Here is a 14,461-nt window from a genome sequence, read left to right as displayed (position 1 = left end):
AGTGCTGCTGGGTGTGACCCAAAAACCAAAATAATAATAATAATAATAATAATAATAATAATAATAATAATAATAAATTTTAAGTAAAATAAAATCACCAGTATTTGTTGAGCATCTATGTATGGGGTAGAGTTTCAAAGACTGTACCTGCCATACTTATTGAATTGGTCGAACCACTTTTAAAGTGTATGCTATTGTTATGTGTACTTCAGACAGTAAGGACTCTAAACTCAGAAGCTCTGCAACTCACTGAGGATTCAAATCAAAGTAGGCTTACAACCACTGGGATTATTACCTGGCCAGTGTGTTCCTCAGACTCCAGAAATAGAATCGCAGATTATGAGACTCCTCTTATTTGGGGGGGGGGCACACCCAGTAGTGCTCAGGGGTTACTCCTGGCTGTCTGCTCAGAAATAGCTCCTGGCAGGCACGGGGGACCATATGGGACACCGGGATTCGAACCAACCACCTTAGGTCCTGGATCAGCTGCTTGCAAGGCAAACACCACTGTGCTATCTCTCCAGGCCCAAGACTCATCTTATTTATAAACATTTCAATGAACACTTTTTAAATTGCTTTGATGGGGAATTCTGGTATCCACAAAGGTGATGTCAGAGATTATGCTTCCTCTTGGATTTCTGACAAGTCATCAATTAATACACTAAAAGACAGAAGTTGGAGGCACCAGCACAACAAAAATACATAATCAGGACTAGGATATGGCTCAAGTAGGACAATGTAGAACATATGTGAAGTGCTCATAGCATCATATAAGCCCTGAGAGCCTCTCTGTATAATGCTAATGGCCCCTGAGCATCACCAAAATCCATCAATCCCAAGTCTCTCTCAGCACCACTGTGGAAAATCTATTTTAAAACTTATTTCAAAGGCCAGAGAGATAGCACAGTGGGTAGGGTGTTCGCCTTGTGATGACCAACCCAGGTTAAATCCCTAGCATCCCACATGGTCCCCTGAGCCTGCCAAAATTGATTCCTGTGCACAGAGCCAGAATAACCCCTGAGAGTGCTTCTGGGTATATACCCAAAACAAAACAAACAGTAAAACTCATTCAAGAGACCAAAGCAATAATACAGAACATTTGCCTTGCATGCAGACAACCCAAATTAGATCCCTCGCATCCCATAGGATCCCCCAAGCCCACCAGGAGTAATTTCTAAGTGCAGAGCCAGGAGTAACCTCTGAGAACCACTGGATATGGCACAAAAACAAAAACAAAAATACTCATTCAAGAGACACAGAGATAGTACAACAATTGAGCTCATGTCTAACATGTGTCAACATAGTTTTATTCTGACACTACATGGATCCCTGTCAGATCTCCTGGTGCAACCCTGGAGGCACCCCCTAGCCTCACCAGGTGTGACCCTGGATGGTCCAAACACTGCAGAGGTATCCCCAGCACTTACACTGAATTGTCCACCTAGTTGGCCAAGAATCTCTGATGAGATCCTAGCCTTTTGATCGCTGCTTAGAAGCCACCGCCCCCCAAAATGACTCATTCACTGTCCATCTCCAGAAAACTATACCCATGTTATTAATTGCACTCTGGCATCACTGTATTGGGGAATCTCTGGTACATCACAACTAAGGGTGTGTCCCCCAGACATGGTCAGAACAACAAAAAAAAAGTGGAAGGAGGGGGTGAAGTCATCAGAACAGTAATCAACATAAGGTCAATCAGCAGGGACCAAAGAGATTATACAGCAGGAAGGGCACTTGCCTTGCATACAATCAACCAGATTCAATCCCTAGCATCCCATATGGTCCACTGCACCTGCCTGGAGTGATCCCTGAGCACAGAACAGAAGTAAGCCATACACCTCTGAGAGTAGCCAAAAAAAGGCAGTGACTATCTAGAGGGGATAGGGAACTTCCTAGAATGACCCATCTCTCACCACTGCTGGGACTTTCCCTAGCAACTGCCAGGCAGGCAGCACACAACATTTAAGTGAAAACCTAGGTCCACTTTTCACCAGGCATGAGCACTGTCTGTACATTGGGCCAAGTGGACGAAATCGGCTCCTAGGGATATAGTGATAGGTGGAACATGAAAGTCAGTGAAAAATCTAGAACAACACACTATAAGGGCCCGGTGATGCACTATTCCTTTTTGGCCTAGCTGAGTCATTTCAGAACCCACTGTTCTGGTGTCTCTTTCCTACAAAGCTTGTCTGTGTTCCTCTGAGAAATCACTTGTTAAGGCTCCATCCACATCAGTCAAATATTCAAAACTGACCACTTCAGCTCACATCAGGGTTTCTAAAGGAAATGAGCACTGGGGCTTAACTCCAGCGGTGTGGCTAGGAGCCACTGTAATGGAACAAATGGATTGTTTATCAGTTCTCTATCTGTCCCTAACAAAACCAGGTGAAATGAGCCATTAAACTCCCCGTTTTTTAAAAAGATGGCAAACACTGGCTAATTCACTGAAGGAGAACACATTGAGCCAAATGTTTAGTTTTGCATTAAATCTTTATCTAACATTTTCATTAAATGGGGCAAAATGTAGACTTTACTGATGCTTCAGTGCCCATTCAGATTAATGCTCACCATTTAAAACTGTGCATGAAATTGCAAATGTATCAGCAAACACATAAGAAGGACCTGACTTAGTGATATGTGCTTATTCATAACTAGCCATATCTGAGGCTACCAGTGTGTTATTGCTGGGGCTATTTGCCTACATGCCTAAGCTATAAATAGTTAATTCCCCTGATTGCTTGGTTTAATGCCTTTTTAGCAAGATAAGAGAGGACATGGGAGAAATGGGAGAGTGTATAATTTTTGTATAATTAATAATTTAGTCAGAAGATTCTTCTTGACCCATGGATCATATTTCCAGGGCAATTAGGTTAGTATTTTCTGAAAAGTCTATTCACTTATTTAAATAGCTACCAGTTAGCTGATGTGGCCAAGGAATAAAAAGAACTGAAGACCATAAAATTAAAGTAATTATTTTTCATATAGAACCTAATTTGTGTCACCACCAGAATAAATGAGAAAACATGTCCTCATTATTATGTAAGAACATTTTTTGGGGGGGTTACACCCAGCAGCACTCAGGAGTTACTCTTGGCTCTACGCTTAGAAAGCACTCCTGGCAGGCTCAGAGAATCATAAGGGATGCCAGGATTCGAACCACCATCCTTCTGCATGCAAGGCAAATGCGCTACCTCCATGCTATATCTCTGGCTCCTGATATAAGTATAAGAACCTTTATAAGTATAGTTGCCTACATAGTTAAAAAAGGTTAAATTTATTTCCTTACAGGACTTCTCACAGCCTTTGGGATACTCATGGATTCAGAAGTTAGTAGGAGGCAGAAGTGGTCTGTATATGAGGACAGGGTTGAAGTGCTTAGTATTAACCACCCTACAAAAGGTATTCACTATAGTAATGGAAGTACTTGCCATAGAAATCAGGCATATATATATACATATATATATATGCCCAAGAAAATATGAGTGGCTAAAAAAATCTGTGGTGCATCTACACAATGGAATACTATAAAGCTGTTAGGAAAAATGAAGTCATGAAATTTGTTTATACATGGATGGATATGGAGAGTATTATGCTCAATTAAATGAGTCAGAGAGAGAAGGATAGATGATAATAATCTCATTGTGGGATATAAGAAAAATAAAAGACAGCATGGTAATAATTTTCAGAGACAATAGAGATGAGGCCAGGGAGGAGTAGTCCATGGTAGGAAGTTTGCCACAAAGAGTGGTGAATGCAGTTAGGTTAGAGAAGGATACACAATGACAATGATAGTTGAAACTAATTGCCCTAGACAAGAACTGGGTGCTGAAAAGGTACAAAGTGATATGCATTTTAGCCCTTTATTAATAGTAGTGCAAAACACAGTGTCAAAAAGAAAAAGAGGGGGAGAGAGAAAGAGAGAGAAAGATAAAGAGATAAGTAAAATAACAGGAAGGTGTATAGAAAAGAAAGTGGGGACATTGGTGATGGGAAATGTGCATTGGTAAACAGTGGTATGCATTCTATGACTGAACTCAATCATAGATAATTTTATATCCATGATGCTTATATAAAGTAGTTATAATAAAAGTACATGAAATAAAACTGTCAAAAAATTAAAAATTAAAATAATAAAAATACATGAAAATATAAATAATAAAATAATAGTAAAATATAAATACAATAATAAATATAATATAATTTATATATTAAAATATATAGAATTATATATTTATATTATTACATTATATGTTTATATTATATATTTATAGTTTATATTATATAAAATTATATATTATATTTAAAATATAATATAAAATGAATGTATAAATATAAATAATAAAAATCAAAATACATGAAATAAAGCTGTCAAAAATTAAAAATAATAAAAATTAATCAATTGTGGAGAATAAAAGAAGAAAGGTATTCATATTTATAAAAAGATCAAGTCAGGGCCCTAGTGAGTTAAGAGACTGGGACGAAAGAACCAGATATGAGAGTGGCAACTGGCTTTAGATCCAAGGTTCACAATAGCTCTATTAGTACAGGGCACATTCAGAATCCCTGACTTCATTTTTTTTAAATATCTTTATTTAAACACTGTGATTACAAATATGATTGCAGTTGGGTTTCAGTCACGTAAAGAACACCCCTCTTCACCAGTGCAACATTCCCATCACCAATGTCCCAAATCTCCCTCCTCCCCACCCCATCCCTGCCTGCACTCAAGACAGGCTTACTATTTCCCTCATTCATTCACATTGTTAGGACAGTTCTCAATGTAGTTATTTCTCTAACACCACTCATCACTCTTTGTGGTGAGCTTCATCTGACACTTTATTTTAAAATAAAGATGAAAGTCATCAAATTTTCCAGAGATTCACTAGGAAAATGGGAGTCATATCAAATGCTTGGCACAGTGCCTGGCACATTGAAAGCAATCAACCAAAAGTAATAATTGCTTTGTGGATAGCAGTTGTTGGAAATTGATAAAGAGCAGGAGAGTCTCCTAGGTGTGCTGTGACTAAGAATTCAAGAGCAGGTGGCTTTAACAACAGGAGGAGTTGGCTGTCAGGGGTCAGTGTATCAGCAAAATCAGGTCTTGAGAACTCTCTTCCTGATCTGTAGAAAGCCACTACCCCGAGAGAGAGAGAGAGAGAGAGAGAGAGAGAGAGAGAGAGAGAGAGAGAGAGAGAGAGGGAGGGAGGGAGGGAGGGAGGGAGGGAGGGAGAGAGAGAGAAAGAGAGAGGGAGGGAGGGAAGGAGGGAGGGAGGGAAGGAGAGAGAGAGAGAGAGAGAGAGAGAGAGAGAGAGAGAGAGAGAGAGAGAGAGGGAACTGACAGCTATAATAGGGACAATAATATCAGCCTGAGGACTACAGTTTTCCAGATTCTTTAGGTTCCTAATCGGTACCTAATCAGTACCCAAACACCCATCTCCTAATGATATCACATCCAGGATTACAGCTTCAATTTATGAACTGAGAGAAGGAACACAATTCAACTGAAAATAAGCTACAAAGGGCGCTTGCCCAGCTGTTGTGAAATTTGCTGTTTGACCTGACAGTCATTTGATAGCCCTTTCTCTGTTAACACATGCCTAGCTTTTTCCAAAAATGCCACTTCCAATTTGCGACCTGTGCAGAGTCACTCCTTCTCTAGCCCTCCCTTTGAGATTAGTGTGTGACCACCTCTGACCAAGTAATACTCACCTCTCAGCTGCAGAGGTCAATGTCTGTGCACCAGTACAGCCCAAACAATAGAAAGTCCTGGGCCTGTGACACTATTGGGAAGAGGAACTCTTCTATTTTTGGAAGTTGCTTCACCCAAACTAGCTAAAACTGATGCACAACTTTAAGATGTGAGCCTCTGTGTTCAGAGGGAAAAAGAAAAAAAAAAAAAAACAACATTGAGAGAACATATTATAATTCTGAAAGCATTTCAGAATGGGATTATTTTTTTGGCCACACAATTTAATAAAATGTATTGCTTTTTTAATTTTTTACTATGCATCACATAGTTGACATAGTTGACTGTATTACATTTTAGTTGACTATAATACATTTGTTTCTGGATAAGTGAGAGCAGAGGGTTTTTGGGGGGAGTTTTGTTTTGGTTTTGGGTTTTGGGGTCACACCTGGCAGCGCTCAGGGTTTACTCCAGGTTCTGTGCTTAAAAGTCACCCTGGCAGGCTCGGGAGACCATATGGGATGCCGGGATTCGAACCACCATCAGTTTGGGTCAGCCATAAGCAAGGCAAGCACTCTACCACTGTGCTATCTCTCTGGCCCCAGCAGAGTTATTTAAAAAAAAAAAATAGAAGGGTGCTCGCTTCGGCAGCACATATACTAAAATTGGAACGATACAGAGAAGATTAGCATGGCCCCTGCGCAAGGATGACACGCAAATTCGTGAAGCGTTCCATATTAAAAAAAAAAAATAGAAGGAAAAAATAAAGAAGAAAAAGGAAAAGAAGAAATTTTTTTAAATGTACAGTAGCAAGCACTTTGTGAAAATTATTGTATCTCCAATGAAGTTGTTAATACAATGGCAGAAGGTTTAGTAAGCTATTGTTGTTAGCTGTCCATTCTGTTAAATTGGTGTACTCCTATAGGGATGAAAGCCTCAAATGAATGAAGTTGTCCAGAAATTCAAAGCACTGTTGCTATAGAGTATGTTCTTAGCTGCCTGGCTTCCCAGAATGAAGATACCAAGTACGTGTGTGGGTGCCCATAGTCACTCCAAAAAGCCCTGGTGATAGCAGCCCAAAGACTGAGGTACCTGAAGTTTGGTCAGATTGATGTCCCTGAAGAGAATTGTAGAGACATGGTGATGTGACAGGTCATAAGCAAAATAGTGGCTCTTGGTGATGAATGCAGCAGGAATGGCTTCAGCAAAGTAGGGTGTTAGCCCACCCTCTCCTCCCAAGATGGCCAGCTTTCTGCTTTGTGGCTTGTGTGCTCATCTAGTTCAAGAAAAAAGTGATTTTCTCCCCTCCCCACCCCCACAAAGGCACTCAGGAGTTACTCCTGGCTCTGTGCTTAGAAATCACTTTTGGCAGGCTCAGGGGACCATATGGGATGCTGGGAATTGAACCCAGGTTTGTTCTGGATTGGCCGTGTGCAAGGTAAACGCCCTATTTCTGTGCTATCTCTCCGACCCCAAGAAAAGAGTGATTTTATTGAGCTGGTACAGTTCAAACATGGTGACTGCCAAATTGATTGCTTTAAACAAACCCAAACATTTCTTCTGAAGTCAACTGGTGATTTGACCAAAATCAATTTCACTGTTTCAATACTACAATAAAAAAAAATCTTCATGGCCTTGGATTAGGCAGAGTTCTTAGAGACAATATTATGGAACAACACAAAGATGGTCTCAAAAAGAAAATAAAATTTGGTTTCATCTAAATGTTTCATTTTTGTTCTATAAAAAAATTGTAAGAGAATAAAAAAGACAAGCAAGACACTGGGAGAAAATATTTGCAAATCACATATCTGACAAAGGGTTTATATCCAGAGTCTGTAAAGAACTTTAAAAAATATTTACCCTTTTGTTTTTCCCCGCCATCGCTGCTGTGCGAACGTGGTGTTCTCCATGTCTTCCCACAAGACGTTTAGGATCAAGCAGTTCCTGGCCAAGAAACAAAAGCAGAACCGGCCCATTCCTCAATGGATTCAGATGAAAGCTGGTAATAAAATCAGGTACAATTCCAAGAGACGACACTGGAGAAGAACGAAGCTGGGTTCTGTAAGGAATCCCACGAGACACGCATGTGCCCATGTGAGCCGACAGGGTGCTAGCAGCATATTGCACACACACGGTGCAGAAATGGACTTTAAGTGATGGGAATGTCTTGGTTCAATCATTGTTTCCTCTTCTAGAAGCTATACTTGCTTGACTCAATAAAACTGGAGCCTGTACTTGGCTTGCTGACAAAATAATGATAATAAATTATCTTCAAGAAAAAATATTTACCCTTTTGGACTGGAGAGATAGCATGGAGGTAGGACGCTTGCCTTGCAAGCAGAAGGACAGTGGTTAAAATCCCGGCATCCCACATGGTCACCCGAGCCTGCTAGGAGCGATTTCTGAGCGTAGAGCCAGGAGGAACCCCTGAGCACTATTGGGTGTGACCCCCAAAAAAAATATTTACCCTTTAGGCCAGAGAGATAGCATAGCAGTAGAGCGTTTGCCTTGCACACAGCCATTCCAGGACAAATGTTGGTTCAAATCCTGGCATGCCATATGGTTCCCCGAGCATGCCAGGAGTGATTTCTGAGCGCAGAGCCAGGAGTAACCCCTGAGCACTGCCGGGTGTGACCCAAAAGACCAAAAATAAAAAGTAGGTGAGAAGAGGACATTAGTGGAGAATTTTTTACAAAAGGCTACCTAAAATGGTTATTTATAACTTTTAGGTGACCATATGTAATTAAATGTTCTGCTGTAAGCTGATTGCTTGGATAAGAGCTTCTGTAACAGCAACTTAAGAATGGGAATAGAGCTAGAGGAAATTGTACAGTAGGTAGAGATATGTACTATTTCTCTAGTAGGGCACATGCCATTCACACAGCTGACCCAACATCACAAACGGTACTCCAAGGGCAACTATGAGTACAGAATTAAAAATAAGCCCGGAGTGTTACCAAAACAAAAAACAAAACAAGCAAACAAACAACACAAAAAAGAGAAATAATTTAGAGCCAGAGAGATAGTATAAGAGGTAAGGACTTGGGCCCGGAGAGATAGCACAGCGGTGTTTGCCTTGCAAGCAGCCGATCCAGGACCTAAGGTGGTTGGTTTGAATCCCGGTGTCCCATATGATCCCCCGTGCCTGCCAGGAGCTATTTCTGAGCAGACAGCCAGGAGTAACCCCTGAGCAATGCCGGGTGTGGCCCAAAAACCAAAAAAAAAAAAAAAAAAAAAAAAGAAAAGAAAAAAGAGGTAAGGACTTGCACGCAGCTGGTTTGATCCCTGAATCTACATATGGTATTCCTGTGGAATTACTCTTGAGTTCAGAGTCAGCGGGTGTAGACCTATCACTTGTCAAAATAAATAAAATTTCCTAAACTAAAAAAATAAATGGAGGGACTGGAAGGATACAGCAAATAGGAACTTACCTTGCATTTTACCAACCCAGGTTCTATCTCCAGCACCACATATGGTCCCCCAAGCACTGCCAGGCATGATCCCAGAGTACAGAACCAGGTGTAGCCCCCACCAGAAAAGGAAATAGTTTGAAATTATACATAGCAAGCAAGTTATAATTACATATGAAACTTTTGTATTTGTTTTTGTTTTTTGGGTCACACCCGGCGGTGCTCAGGGATTACACCTGGCTGTCTGCTCAGAAATAGCTCCTGGCAGGCACGGGGGACCATATGGGACACCGGGATTCGAACCAACCACCTTTGGTCCTGGATCGGCTGCTTGCAAGGCAAACACTGCTGTGCTATCTCTCCGGGCCCCATATGGAACTATTTATCTTCAAATATTAGAAATTCAGTAGCACATATACTAAAATAGTATAAATTAAAAAGATGTTTCCTTCAGTCTTCAATGTTATGCTACTGTGTCTTTTTCAGTTTTTTCCCCCAGTGTCATTCATAGCACCTGACACATAGCAGCTGTTCAATAAATGTTTGCTATCTAAATTAAAGAAATGATTTTATGGAGGAAGTGTAATCTGTAATCAACACTTAAATTTACTATATTATTTGGATGGAAATATATGTGTTCATAAGTGTATTATTAAATATATTCAATAATATGGGGCCGGAGAGATAGCATGGAGGGTAAGGCGTTTGCCTTTCATGCAGAAGGTCATCGGTTCAAATCCCGGCGTCCCATATGGTCCCCCGAGCCTGCCAGGAGTGATTTCTGAGCATGAAGCCAGGAGTAACCCCTGGGCGCTGCCGGGTGTGACCCCAAAAAAAAAAAATATATATATATATATATATTTGTTGGGGACTGACTTGTTTGAGGCCATTTTGCTATTCTTTCTGCCATAATCCAGCCTTTCACCTAAAGGCTACATGCAGTCTTGCTGTAAGTTCTTGGGCCAAAGAGAAAGGAAAATGCAGCTGCAAAGTATAATTAATCTTTTAGCCCGGAGGAGAGCAACACAGCCCAGTACCATTCCCAGAAAAGAGGCCTTACTCCTTTAACCATATCCCTGAGTTTACAAGACATTCATTATTGTGTATATGCTACATTGTCTGTTCAAGATCACTGAGGCAAGCACATCTTGCACCACCTCCTGATAGTCAAGCAATTAGGAATGCAGCTAGAAGGTCACAAGATGTTTCCATGGATACTGCAAGAAGTATTGCCCACTTGCCTTATTTGGAATAATGAAGTAATTTTCATGCCAAAAGTGTGATTGACATCACCCTTGTACTGCCCCCTTCTCCTTCTCTATATAAGAAGGAGCTGTAGCCAAATAAAGTTGCCCTTGAGCAGTGAGACATTGCCTTGGGTCTTTATTATTAACCTCTCTCAGATTTTTTACAGTGTGGTTGTGCTTCTACCCAGCAAAATAGGAGTGCGGTTGTCTGAGAAGTCTTCCCAGCTAATTCCTGCTGGCCGGGCCCCCCTGGGGGGCTTCAGGACCCCGCATTTTGGCGCCCAACGCTGGGCTCGAAGACCACCGCCACACTCCGAACGACTACGGGTCGGCGAGTCCGGAGCTGTTTCGTAAATCGCAGGATATACCCCATCCGGGTAGGCGTTGAAACGAGTTAGCCTTAATCAAATATTTAAACTGCAGTTTTTTCAGTCGTTCCGATCACCGCCCCTGATTGGCTCTTGGGGCTTCGCCCGTTGGCTTCACTTCCATGGGTGTTTCATTGAGTACTGAACTTAAATTCATTATTGATATTCAGTCTGAGTTGATAGCCAGACATGTAGAGGTTACCAAAAAGAATATTTGTAATTTTCTTATGTTTATTCATAATGTATGTCATTGGTTTATTATTACCTGTCCAGAAATTGTTGCGTCCACTTGGGACAAAGTAGGACATGAAATGAGTGATTATTTTGTAAATAATGATGATTCACAGAAGGAAAAAATTATGTTCCAATATTGGAGCCTGTTAAGAGATATCATTGTAACTAAAAATGCCGGAACCGCCAAAGACATCATCCATGCCGTTGAATCTCATGTACAACAAGTCTCCCGTGAGTGTTCCAGGACTCCCTCTCGTTCTAATTCTGTCTCTCATCTCCCTTCTCCCTCTGAGAATACTTCCCCTTGTCCTCCCTCCACCACTGATTCTTCTACCTTTGTCTCCAAAGTAACTAATGCTCTTAAAGATCTCTCTAATGCTTCTCATTTATATCCCTCCCTTACTTCTGTCCATGCTTCTGCTCTATGCACCCAGACCCCTACAGAAGAGGCCGCTGCACCCTCTGTGCAAAATCCTAAACAGCCCTTCACTTCCCTAGCTTCAGCTCCGTCCCTGTTCCACCAAAACCTTTACTCCCCTCACCACCCTCCCCTCCTTAGCCAGCAATTGCAACAATACAAAGCCTTTAATTGGAAAAGCCTCAAAGAGCCGTTTCAAGCCTTAACCTCCTATGGCCCCCAAGCCCCTTACACGCTCTCCTGCTTAGAATCTAAAAGCTGAACTCTTTGTCTCTTGAGAAGTTAACTTTTTTTTTCCATTGCAAAGCCCCTGCAAATAGGCAGGAATCCTAATCTCTAAGCTCGTATAGCTGGCCTCGCCTCTTTTCATACCTTAAAGATACAGCACACACTTTCCAGGTCCCAGCTTGCCAACATGGCTCTTGCTGCCCTCTGTGCCTGGAAGTCGCTCCCCAGAGCTGGCATTCCAGCAGCTCCCCCACACCGGCAACAAACTGTTGCTGCTTTCTCCTTCCCCCCCCCCCTTTTTCTGACTTAAGCTCCCAACTCACCACAATTACATCCATGGTCTCTCACCTCTCTAACAAACTTGATAATGCTCTTGGCTCAAAAACCAGCGCTACCTTTCCTGTCTTTCTCCCTAATGGAGAAAGTCTTCCCCCGCCTGCTCAGCAGCCTCCGCCGCCCCAGAAGAAAAAATTCTAAATGCCCTGAACGCTCAGTCCCTAACCATGGCAATTTCCCTCCTCTCACCGCTCCCCCTCTTAAAGCTATAGAAATGAAACTACTTGGCCAAATTAAAAATCTTAAACAAATCTTAAGCCTTCAAAAACAGGCTGCTTCTCTTAATTCACAGGTTTCTGCCTTTCAGGCGTTCCCCCCCCCTCCTAAATCTATAGTTGTCTGTCCTCTGCCCACTGAATTCCACGGCCAGGCCCCCCCTCTTGAGAATTCAAAGGAACAAACTAATAAAAGTCAGGCTAAGTGCCATAAAACAGAAACTGCTGCAGTGCCTACAAAAAATTCTAAGGGCACAGTAAGCAGGATAATTACAAAGTATCATCTGCTAAGCCATAAAACCTTGCGATATCTACACTTTGCTGTTAAAACTTCTGAGCCTAATGTACCCTTTACTTTGCTCAAACCAGCCCTCAGCCTCCTTCAGCCTCTTTCCTGCCAGCCTTGGAAAACAGCCAGCTCAAACCCTGCCACTCCCACTTTAAGCCTTCCAATTCACCTTGAAATACCCAATCTTTGTTATTCAAAAGAAATCTGAAAAGTGGCATCTCTTGCATATTCTCAAATCAATTAATAAAACCATGATCCCCATAGTGCTTTTGCAACCCAGACTCCCCTCTTCGGTTGCCACTCCCTCTAATTCCAATAAATTAGTAATTAATCTTAAAAGATTGCTTTTTTTTTCTCTATATCATTACACCCTGCGGACTGTAAATAATTTGCCTCTAGCCTTCCTGCTGTTAACTGTGCTAGCCCCTCCCCGAATTATCAGTGAAAAACTCTGCTTCACCTTGTCAGCCCTACACTTCGTCAAATATGTGTTATTAGGTTTAGTGCATTAAGTAGTGTAAAGTAATTATTAAAACATTAAAAAGCAACAGAAAGATAAAGGCAATAAATTTTTTTTTCTCATGCCTCTCAGAAAATTTTAAAGCAAGGTCATAATTCTGTCACTTTACAGATAACAAAATATTGGTAAAAGAAAAACTTCTTTGTGTTTTAAAATCCAAACGAACACAAAAGTGTTAAATTTAAATCTTATATTTCTATTAAAAGTTTTATTTTAATTTTTAAAGTATTTACAAAATTATGTGAAAAATAATGTGGTTAGCCTTTTTAAACAATATAGTTAATTTAATGCACAGTGAACACCTAGGTGTGCTTTATAGTACCCTTAGTTTTAACTTTGTGCTACAGCAATGGTTGTTCTTTATTTCTGCATTGAAAGAACTATTATTTTAAGTGCATTCAAAATATCAGCACATTATACAAATCTGTATATTTGTGTCGCAGTAAAAAAATAATATAAATGAAAAATATATTATATATAATTTTATAAGTAATATATAAAAGTAACTAAACTTTATAAGCAAATTAACTAGTATTAAATATAATTTTAGTCTTAAGTTCTAAGTGTGTAAATGTATCAGATGTCTTTAACTATATTTTATAATAATCTAAGCATTTAGTTAATTTAGTATATAATATTTTTTACAAATTATTCACTTTAAGTCTTCATAGTAAAAACAGTTGTTTGTTTTTTAAAATCAGTTTTTATACCTTTAATAATCATAGTTCATGCTATTGTGTTTAATCATAAAAATTTTAACACTTTATTGCAGCTGTCTTACTGTTCTACTGCAAAACCAATTTAAATAAAACCTATTCATTTACAGCAAATGATTTCATACTTTGGAGTGAAGACTCCTTCTACAGTGCTCATTAACCATTTTACTTAATGTTTTAAACTTCAAATTAAAATTGTTTTAAAAATGTTTTGTGTTAAATCTAAACCTTAAAATTTATTTTCAGCAAAGTTCCACTCCATCTACATTAAGTACTTCTCAAAACTAAAAAAGTTTTTCTACAAAAATTTTTTTTTCTTCTCACAAACATGCTAGCTAAATATTTAAAAGCGCTTGTCAATTTTTTATAAATAAGTCTTAAATCAATCCTTTTGTCTGTTTATGTGTCTGTTGTGATGAATGAAAGTGGCCACAAGTGTAAAATGTTGTGTTTAGTGTTGTTTTGTTTTGTCTGTTTATTTGTTATCTCTACATTTTATAATAATACAATTTTTAAAGCCTTATCCATTTTTCAAATTTCAATTAATTTTTTCAACCTGGTTCAGTCTGGTCAATTCACAGACTGGCATCTTGCAACTAAAAATCATGTGTTAAAAATTATGTATTAAGCTAGCTTTGTCCTTCTAAGAACATGGCGGAAAGTGTGAAGGATAGCAAACCCCAAATTTCTCAATGGCCATCGGGGATAACTTTTCCCTGGAGAATTTCTGGACTTTGCAGTCACCCAACTTTCCTGCTATGTGTAAGTTCAGGCCTATAGAATATGTATTT

General features: G+C 39.9%; 2 non-coding genes and 1 pseudogene across 2 annotated transcripts; 2 read left to right on the top strand and 1 right to left on the bottom strand.

Moving 5' to 3' along the window:
• The window catches only part of LOC126033403 (60S ribosomal protein L26-like), a 46,302-nt pseudogene extending 38,703 nt beyond the window's left edge, over positions 1-7,599 (bottom strand).
• Positions 6,325-6,431, top strand: LOC125995282 (U6 spliceosomal RNA). The gene has a single exon (XR_007490829.1). It is a non-coding gene; the product is annotated as a U6 spliceosomal RNA (small nuclear RNA).
• Positions 7,600-13,241: 5,642 nt separating the features above from the next.
• Positions 13,242-13,371, top strand: LOC125995552 (small nucleolar RNA SNORA22). Its single transcript, XR_007491054.1, has one exon. It is a non-coding gene; the product is annotated as a small nucleolar RNA SNORA22 (small nucleolar RNA).
• The last annotated feature ends 1,090 nt before the right edge of the window (positions 13,372-14,461 follow it).

The sequence above is a fragment of the Suncus etruscus genome, chromosome 17, assembly GCF_024139225.1.
Source record: "Suncus etruscus isolate mSunEtr1 chromosome 17, mSunEtr1.pri.cur, whole genome shotgun sequence".
NCBI classification, from domain to species: Eukaryota; Metazoa; Chordata; class Mammalia; order Eulipotyphla; family Soricidae; genus Suncus; species Suncus etruscus.
The sequence above is the reverse complement of the archived record's forward strand: the minus strand, read 5'-3'. Positions and strand labels throughout refer to the sequence as shown.